The sequence below is a fragment of the Malus sylvestris genome, chromosome 4 (assembly GCF_916048215.2).
Source record: "Malus sylvestris chromosome 4, drMalSylv7.2, whole genome shotgun sequence".
NCBI classification, from domain to species: Eukaryota; Viridiplantae; Streptophyta; class Magnoliopsida; order Rosales; family Rosaceae; genus Malus; species Malus sylvestris.
Window position 1 is genome coordinate 14,425,189 of NC_062263.1, and position 10,600 is coordinate 14,435,788.

Below are 10,600 nucleotides of genomic sequence, written 5' to 3' on the forward strand. Positions count from 1 at the left end.
GGAAACTTGCCTTGCTCTCGGAATTAGCCCACAGACTCCGCAATCTGCCCTACTTGCTTCTCCAACTCGTCCACCTTCTTGTCTTTAATTTGCATACTCTGTGCCATAGAAGTTAGTAATTGAAAATTTTGATCATTATCAATGGACGAACCTGATTTGTTTTGGGCAGGTGGTGCTTGGGGTTGAGTTGGTGCAAACGGCTTTTGATAGAAACTCGGGGGTTGTTGCCTAAATGTGCTTTGTTGTTGGCCTTGTTGGGGTTCTCGCCATTTGAAATTTGGATGATCCCTCCATCCGGGATTGTATGTATTAGAAAAGGGATCATTTCTTTGTTGGTATGGTTGCCCAAATCCCACGGCATTGAGGGGTCTCCCACCCTCCATTCTTTATCAATTGGGGGCACTTGTCCGTAAGGTGTCCTTGCATGGAGCACACGCCACAAGCACTCACATTTTGCACTTTTGGTCCTTCCACAACCTGAGAAAGAAGAGTAGTAAGGTTAGCCATTTGATTTTGAAGTTCAGAGATGGCACTTACCTCATTCACTTGGTGTTGTCGTGGGGTGCTCCTTTGTCCAACACCTTCGTACTGTTGAGTATTCAAAGCTCGATTAACAATCAATGTCTTTGCAGCCGTGGGGGTCTTGTCCACCAAAGCTCCTCCCGCCGAGGCATCTAGCATTTGACGTTCGATTGATAGAAGCCCCTCGTAGAAGTATTGTAGAAGAAGCTCATCCTTCATTTGATGCTGTGGACAAGAAGCAACAAGAGATTTAAAACGTTCATAATACGTAGGAAAAGACTCACCTTCATCTTGTTGAATTCCACTTATCCTTTTTCGTAGGAGAATGACTCGAGAAGTTGGGAAAAACTTCTCCAAGAAAGCCCGTTTCATGCTCTCCCAAGATGTGACAGTTCCGGGAGCTAATTCATACAACCAATCTTTCGCCTTTTCCAAGAGAGAAAAGGGAAAGGCCTTCATCTTCAATATGCTCCCGTCAACATTGATTGGAGTCATGCTTGAACACACAACCTCGAACTCTTTCAAGTGCTTGTTAGGATCCTCTATGGACAACCCATGGTACTTCGGAATGTGGTGTAGCAAACTTGACTTCAACTCGAATTCCTCGATCTTTCCTTGGGCAGCCGCAAGATATTGAATACATATAGGTGTGGCATTGTCCAATCCCGAAGCTGAAAGCTCCTTGATTGTACGATTGTCTTGTGCTATAGCTTCATCTACTTCACCCACTCTTGCCGTGGGTTCCTCTTCCTCAAACTCAACTTCGGCTTCTGAATTTGAACTTGATTCACTAGGTTCTGGATTCGTCCTTTTTCGTCTCAATTCTCGCTCGAAATTGTCGTCAAAGTCCAAGATGTGTTCACGAATCGGATGAGAACTCCGAGTCATAAACTAGTACCTAAAAACAAGAAAACAAAACAAGGTCAGAATCTGGAATTAATTAAAACAAACTGAAATAAAACAATCCAAAGGATTAGCAATGTTGCTAATCCTCGGCAACGGCGCCAAAAATATGATGTGAAATATATAAGCACACAAATTAAACCCTCTTTTTATCAATTGTAGCAAAGTATGTAAGTAAGGATCGTTCTAGGCCAGGGATTATGAGGGATTGCTAAATCACTTGAAAACTGACTCAAAACGTAAAAACAAAGTTTAAAACACTAAACTAGACTCACAGAATGCAAAACTAAACTCTAAAATACTAAAACAAACCAAAACACTCAAAACAACCCAGAAACACTCAAAACTGCCTTAAAAACACTTTCTGGGCAGTTTTGAACACAAAACACAATTTGGACGAAAATAGGTTATAACTTGACTCAAGACACTTAAAAACACAAACTAAATTGATTTCTAACTAATCTAACACTTTAAAATAAATGGGGATTGAGGTTTGACGAAAATTGAAAACAAAAACAAAACTTTGTAATTTGAACAGATTCTAAAATGAACTTGGTTAAAGTGAATGGATGGAAAGCTAGCTAAGGGATTCTTCTCCACACATGTCACACTTGCATACGAAACGATTTCCAATTGCTTTTCAATAAACCATGAATTCCCAACGCCCCAGATTAACCGTGAATTGCACTAATTAACCCTCAGATTTTCCTAAAGTTATCGAATTGGATGAATTGCATACGACAACCCAAAGCATTCCTCACAAGTTCCCTGCATGAATTGCATAACAAAGATACAAGCAAAGATTATTAAGTTCTATGAAAATCATAAGCATTGGCGAGGCACTCGTTACTATGAATTGCATGAAACTTATGCCAAGAATTTACTTAACATGATTGTGATCAACAACCTTTACTACTTTAGAATATAAGTTCGTAACGATTAGGTGAAATTCCCTAATATCCTAGCATCAAACTTATGCATGAAAATTAAGCGTGCACTCTCAACCAATGCACACAAATCAGTTTTAATTCATATAGATAAGTAAATTGAATTCACAACTTATGAAACGCAATTAGAAGTAATCAAATCATGTAGCAAGCATAAACATGGTTTCGAATCCCCCCGTAGCCAAGGGGGAGTTTAGTTCCTCATACGCACAAAGCAAAGATAAATAAGTTTAAACATTGAAATCCAAGGAAAGAGAACACCTAAAACGCTCCAACCTCGCAGCAGGTGCATCTACGATTCCTCCTTCCTCCTTGCTGCGACACAGAGACTTTGCACAGGTTTTTGGGTTATTAAATGGTGTAGAATGGATAGGGGATGTATGGTGGTGTTTAGGATAGATGGGTGGTGCGGCAAGGGGTGATTTTTGGCAGAAATTTGGGAGAATGGTGGTGGAAGGCTGCGGCAAAGGTAGGGGATGAATTTCTGGCGTGAATTGTTGTGTATGAGAGGTGGTAATTTAGGCAAGGGGTGAATGAGAGTATATATAGGCACTTAAAACCCTAGGGTAATCAGATATGGACTTGGATAACCCAAATCCACAAGGAAAAAGGTTTAAACAATCAGAATTTTCAAGGGAAAATGCTTAAATGTGCGGCAGATAAGGGATAAAGATAGGGCTTCTAAAAGCCCAAAACCAAAAGGAAACAGGCCCTAACCCACGGCAAGGATAAGGAAATGTTCTCCAACCTTTCTTTGTGTCTTCCAACGCTTAGGAACCTTCTAATTTTGCTGAAACTTAAGGCCATTTAGGTTTAGGAAAGATCAACCCAAAATAGCAACTTCTAGGCTTAATTTTCCTACTTCAAGTAGGAAACCTTGTTTGAGTAGGAATCTTCATTCTTCTAGGAATCCATCTTCAACTAAGAATCCCTCGTTGATTTGGAATCCTTCTTAGACTAGGAATCCTTCTTGGACTAGGAATCCTCCTTGGACTAGGAATCCTCAAATCTTCAAATCTTCAATTTCGTCCAAACCTTTTGTTCCAAGCATGTGCTATTCACTCTAAGATCACTTTTGCTCCTAAAAGCTCGAATTTGCATCATTTTGTATAATATGCCCTTAAAACCTGAAAACACATGAAAATAGCTTAAAAGACTACCTTAACTAAGAAAACACCACGGAAATGCAAAAGAACTAGCTAACTAAGGCGCATAAATATGCTCCTATCAGCTTCGTGTTCCATCGAAACTTCGAAGTTAAGCGAGTTCGCGCAAGAGCAATCCCATGATGGGTGGCTCACTGGGAAGTTCTCGTGTGAGTTCCCAAAAACAAAACTGTGAGGGCGTGGTCGGCGCCCAAATCAAACAATATCGTGCTACAACGGAGTCAAGCCCGGGATGTGGTGAGGGCCCGGGCTGGGATTTGACACTCTTCTTGTAATTCACTTTGAAATCCTCCCTATATGAAAGATAACAAAAATTGTAAAATAAAATTACAAAATAAATGATATAATTTATTTTTAAATCAAAATAGTTCACACAAATAAAACTACAAAATCAATGATAAATTCTTTGAAACTTGATGTGCTTTCTTTGTAATAGAATCCAAGATTGTATGTTTTATTGCCAAGAAAAGCAAAATTTCACATCAAGCCGCAATACTCATGGTGTTGGCTTTGTTGATGTACCATCTCTTAGTTTAGTTGATACATGCGGCATTATTGAACTTAGATGTTGAACTTCGGGTTTCTTACCTCTTCAAGGGTCTCATTTACAACTAGCGTATAAATGATCATAAGTATACTCAAAAGGTAACACCTTTAGGTGTAATTGAACTAGCGTATTAAAATGTGTCAAAATAGTGCTCAAACTTCAGGTCAAGATATAAATGATTTTTCCGAAGATCCTTTCTCAAATTTCATCTCCAATTGCAAGGCAATTTTATGACGCTCTTCCAGATTCTTAGAAATTCGGGATACTTCTTAGTTAAACATGCAAGGGCATAGTTTATTGATAGGAGCATATTTATGTGACTTAGTTAGCTTGTTTTCTTACATTTATGTTGTTAGTTCCTAGTTATTTTAGTATTTTAAGCTATTTTCGTGTGTTTGTAGGTCCAAAGGGCTAAAATGGCAAGAAAGTGCATTTTGGAGCTTTTTGGAGCAGTTTTGAGCTTGGAATGGATAGCACATGCATGGAGCAAGGTGGATGGACGAATTTGAAGACCAAAAGACGCTAGGATTATGCTGAAGTTATGAAGAAATTAATTCAAGAAAAGGAAGTAAAGGATGCAAGCAAGAAAGAAGGAATGTTAGCCAAAGTTACCTTATTTTGTCCTAAACTTTCCTAATTCTTCACCATTTAATTTCCAGCTGCAAAAGAGGATCCCTAATTATTGTAGGACACTTAAATCGTGATTCTAGAAGACCTAAACCTATTCCTATAGGGTGCCGCACCAAATCTGCAAGGAATCCTTCCTTGTAGTGCAAGGAAGTCACATTCCCCTTTCTTTCTAGGCTTGCCGCATATCACTTACCCTTTTCCTCTTGGGATTCTGATTTGTTACCCTTTTCTTAGAGGATTTGGATTCTTAAACCTTTCCCAAATTAATTCCCAGCCGTGCCCTTTCCTTCCCCTATAAATAAAGGCCATTGCCGCACCATTCAACCCATCCACTCACTATCAACACAATCCATCAACACATCCTATTCTAAACACACATCCCTTCATACAATCCATCACTCAACCCTACACATATACCTTGTGCCGTAGCAAAGAAGAAGAAGGAGAACCCTTAAACGTGTTTGCCATTCAAGCTTGGATTGCTGGAATGTTTTTAGGTGTAATCCATCCTTTGTTTCCAATGTTTAATTTAATTTATCTTTGTTTTGCGAACATGAGGAGCTAAACTTGTTTTAGCTAGAGGGAAATTCAAAGCCATGAACATATTTGCAATATGAATTGATTACTTCCAGTTTTGATTTCATGAAGTGTGAATGCAATTTATTTAACTGTTTGATTCAGAACTTATTCTTGTTTGTTGATTAAGGGTGCACACTTAGTTTGCATGTAGGGATTTGATGCTAGGATATAAGGGAGTTTCACATAATCGTTACGAACTTATATTCACAAGTAGTGAAGGTCGCTCGTCACGATCGTGTTAAGTTAAATTCCTAGCATAAGTAGTTATGAATGCCTTGTCAATGCTTATGATTTTCATAAAGCTTAATGATCTTTGATTGTATCTCTATTATGATGTTCATGTAGGGGACTATTGAAGAATAATTTGGTTACCGATGAATTGTCCATCCAATTCAATGACTTAAGGAAAATCTGAGGGTTAATTAATGCTGTTCACGGTTAATCTGGGGTGTTAAGGTTCATGGTTTATTGGAAAAGCAACTGGGAATTGATTTGTATGCAAGTGTGTCATGTGTGGAGAAGAACCCTCTAGCTAGCCATTCACCCATACTTTTCCCTAATTCGTGCTAAATTTGTTTAAGTCTTTAATTTACTTGTCTTTGCTTTAAATTCATCAAAAACCCCATCCCTTTTACTTTGTTGTGTCAAGTTAGTTAGAATCTGTCCAAATTGTGTTTTTAAGTGTTTTTAAGTGTTTTGAGTCAAGTTAAAATCAATTTTCGTCCAAATCAACCTTTAGTGTCTAGTTTGAGTCTATTTGATTGTTTTGAGCTGTTTTGAGCCTTTTTAGTTTGTTTTGAGTTCTTTGAGTCTAGTTAAGTGTTTTCAAGCCTAGTTTTGTGTTTTTGAGTCAGTTTTAAGTAGATTAGCAATCCCTCCTAACCCCCGGCCTAGAACGATCCCTACTTACATCTTTACTACAATTGTCAATAAGAAGGATGAATTTGTGTGTTAGAATATTTCACATCATTTATTCATATCCATAACCAATCAAATAATCACTTAAACAAGTATACTACATTTGTCCAAATTGCTTCAATCCTGGAAGTGAATGCCTTATTTGAATTGAGATGGTGTTCAATGGTCTAAAAATGTTTCAACCAGTCCTTGTAATTCATTAAGAACTTAGATATAAATTTCCATATCAAGATCTCCATGGTGAAATGCTAACCACAATCATTATGTTGCAATTAATCATAACGTTTGAGAGAAACCTTGTGTCATAATGCATGCATTACATGACATTATTTCATTCATCTCATTACACTTCCTTTCTCACTTGTAACACGATAGGGTTACTTTGGGCAGTGCAGGAATGATAGGTCCAAACAGTCATTGATACGAAATCTAATTCAACCTTAATTGTAATTTCAGTTGGCCAATTAGTTCTATGTTGTCACTAATCAACGCAGCGCAATTCGATATCGTCGTTTTTCACTTATGTCGGTAGCTACCATATAATTAAAAATCATCGATTCTAATTTCATATCTCACCTAAACTAGTATGCTAGACTAAGAACTCTAGGTCTTGTGAGTAATCTGGATTAATCTCATGAGATGAAAATGAATGAGATAACGATCGAATATAGATTCATTTTGTGTCATATTCTTCCTCTTCTAGGGAAGTCAAAACCTACAAAGCGAGTGATTCGTTGTGCTTCAAGCTAAGGATAGATTGCTTGGCTATCGGTGATGCGCCAGACTCTCTAACATAGGTAACCAACTGTTCTTCAAGGGCAGCACATCACTCGGCTATGTTAACTTGACGTCTGTTAAGTACGTCTATCTTTGCAGGCATGTTTGCAATTGGTATATGATCTAATCGCTTTATCTAGATTAGAGGAGTTGATAACTCATATATTTCATGCATTTATACCATCCATTTCTAGTCTTTTGGTGATGTTTTTTACTTAAACCGAGTGCATTTTACCTTATTTTGTGTTAGTGTGCAGTTACATGTACTTTAGGATCGTTTTGTGTTAGTGTGCTAGACTCTTCGCCAATGCATGACAACTCCAACAATTTTTCTAAAAATATGGGAATGTTCTTGAGGTTGAGTAGGTCATGGTGGTATATTCAAATACCCCATTTGAGCATTGTATGAGAAGTTATTTCCTACTGTTGGTTATGTGCTTTAAATAACGTTTATTCAGTTATTTCACATATAGGTGAGACCTATCCTGAGGATGAGCGCCATCAATCAAGGCTTGGGGGCTATGACCCTTCGACATACCAGTAAGTGGGCTTTTGGTTTTCCGTATATACCTATATACTTGAGATTTTTCCCAGAAAATATGTTTAAATGAATATATGTTCTGAAAATCCCATGCAAGTATCTATCTATTTTAATTATGAATTAGTAGTTGCATACATTCATGATTGGTTCTGCAGATGCACAGGTAAGTGTTGGAAATGTGCCCTAAAACCAATCATATGATGATACTTTACGGACATTTCACATGTTAAACTAATCTAGTTTAACTATACAGGGCAAACATTATTGTTTGAGCCGTCTCATATAAATGTTATATGCTTAAACGATAAAGTCCAAGGAATATGTGATTGGGAGAATACGATCTAAAGAAGTTAGATTCATGAGACCATTCTTTCGTAGACACATCCTAAACGTTCCTAATCATAGGATTGCCAATTGGGCATTGACAGTCCGTTAAGATCAGTACGTGTTGTGTCTTCTCTCAGGGAGAGTGACTAGTCTCGAGTCATTGGTGTGTGTGACATCAAGACAAGTACGTAGGTGCTCAATAGAGAATGAGTTCACTGAACACGATCAACGAAGAGTTCTCATATTCATGTCACATGAGAACTCATGTTTGGGATAATGCAAAGTAGTCCTTTGACCTGAGGCATCACAGCTGTCTTGTGGTTAAGTCCTTGATCTTTGATTATGTCAAAAGTCACTCCAAAAGGAGGGTGTCCACAGCATCGTTGGGGTTAAGCCACTTAGTCATGGAGGCAAGTGAATGCGCAACAAGGGATCTCTAACCTTCAAACCGTTTGAGGGAGAATACTTTATGATATGATTAAGAATCTTTGGCCAAAGTATGAATGAGATTTAGGAAAGTGTTCCAAATCACATTCAAGGTAGTCATATAAGCACACGAATCACATTGGATAGTAGACATGAATAAATAAATTATCAAACCAAACAATGTGGTCAACAGTATTGTATTAGAGAAAGACAGTATTGCATTTGTAATCCTAAACTGAATAGGTTCTCCACCTCTTCTGATTAGCTTGGGTAACCATGATATGCTGCTAGGTGTCACTCATGGTTTGTGGAAGCCCTAAACGTGTGTAATCACTAAAGGGAGAATTGAAAGTAAGTTTCAATTCACAATCGATGTGAAATGGTTTTAATCGCCCACTGCCTCACTAAAAGGAACCTAATGGATCGTACACCGTGTAAGGTGAAGATTGAAGAAACAATGGAGATGAGTAAGAATGATTAAATGGTTTAATTATTTATTAATGGCAAGGATTAATTAATATGTTAATTAATCAAACGAATAAGTTCGTTAAAGACCTCGGGATAGTTTTTGGGCCTTAAGGCCCAATGGGCTTCGAACGTCAAGTCCATTGACTTAAGTTGTATGACAACTTAATTCACTAAGACCTAAAAGCCCAAACAACACCCCATGGCCGGCCATTTAGAAGAAGGGTAGTGAACTTGCTTTAATTACAAGTTTGCCACTCAAATGAACAAAGGTATAAATATGACTTTATAGCCTTTTGTTCATAAGGGTTTTGTTTTGGAGAAAATTGGAGAGAACATGTCTCTCCATTTCTCTCTAAAGAGGCCGGCCCCTTGGAGGGTGCATCTAGCAATCTCACTACTCCAAGGTCACTCATTTCTTCTCCAATCTAACCTTGGTGAAGAGACTTAGAGGTTCTCAATTTTGGGAACTTGGAGAAACCTTTTCATCCATCCAAATCCATAGATTTAAGATGCAAGGAATGAAGGCCCTCTCTTTGGGTGATTAGCCTTTGCTTATGCAAAGAGGAATCTACAAAGGTATAAATCTCAACTCACTTTGTTTTGAGTTGATTAATGGTTCACCAATCTACTAGGCTTTGAATTTCATGGTTAATGTTTTGTTTTTGAATGCATGCAAGCATGTTTCCGCCTTTTAATTGTTAAATGAATGCTATAGATGTTATTCAAATGAACATGTTTTCACAAAATCATCCTTCAGTAAGTGCCAGATAAGTTTATGAATTAAAGATGTGAGATTAATTTAGTTATGCGAGTTATGAAGTGATGTGATGAGAGCTCATAAACTTGCACCCAGTGTTAGTGTTCCCGCCCAGAGTTAGGGCATAGTCCTTCACATGATGTTCACCTCTCACACCATATGCTCACCTTGGATCCAAGTTAGGTGCACAGGCTTGTCGTACATACACTTTAGGTGGTTTCGACTCGTAGGTGACCCGCGATCATTCGCACAACCTTTACATGATCGTAGCATTAGAGCATAATTATTTTACACCTAGTCTTGTCATACAGACCACTGTAGGTGGTTCTGACTCGTGTGCAGGATTTGATTTGATATGATTGATATTGGTTATGAGCTATATACTTACCAGTGCACTTTGAGTTAGAGAGATTTAGCTGATGCGATATTTGACATTTATATATTTTGCTTGGTTTACTATATCATTGAGTATGATTTTCACTTGAGTATGATTTCGAAAACAACTTATTATTATTATTATTTTTTGGAAAATTATATAGGTTTTTCGGCGAGGGGTTAGAACTTTGAGAATGAAATGATTTTGGAAAAGCTTTGTTTTTACCCACTCACACTTTCTGTTTTGCGCCCCTCCAGGTTTTAGGTAGAAGTGCTTTGGTGGATCACGAGGATTCTGACAGGGGTTCTGACAAAACATCACTATGTAAGATCACCCTTGGGTGTTGTGTTATTAGTACTTGTCTTGCTTGATTGCACTTAGACTATTTATGCTTTGGTTGTGTATTTCACACTTAATCTTGTGCTAACACTCTATTTTAGCTAGTACTCTAGTTGATTTGGTTTTTATTCTCTTGTATTTCTCTATATCTATTGATTTCGCACTGTGCACATGGTTACGTCATTCCCATGTGACGGCTAGCATGCCCTGATTTAGGTTGGGGTGTGTCAGTTTGGTATCAGACCATTAGGTTTGCAGTCCTGCATATCTTAAGAATTTCTAATTATTTTGATGTCTTCTGTCAGAACTATGCCGCCTTGTAGAGATCCACGTCCTTCTATTGAGCCTAGTTTCCCCGATATTGCTCAGTTAAGGGA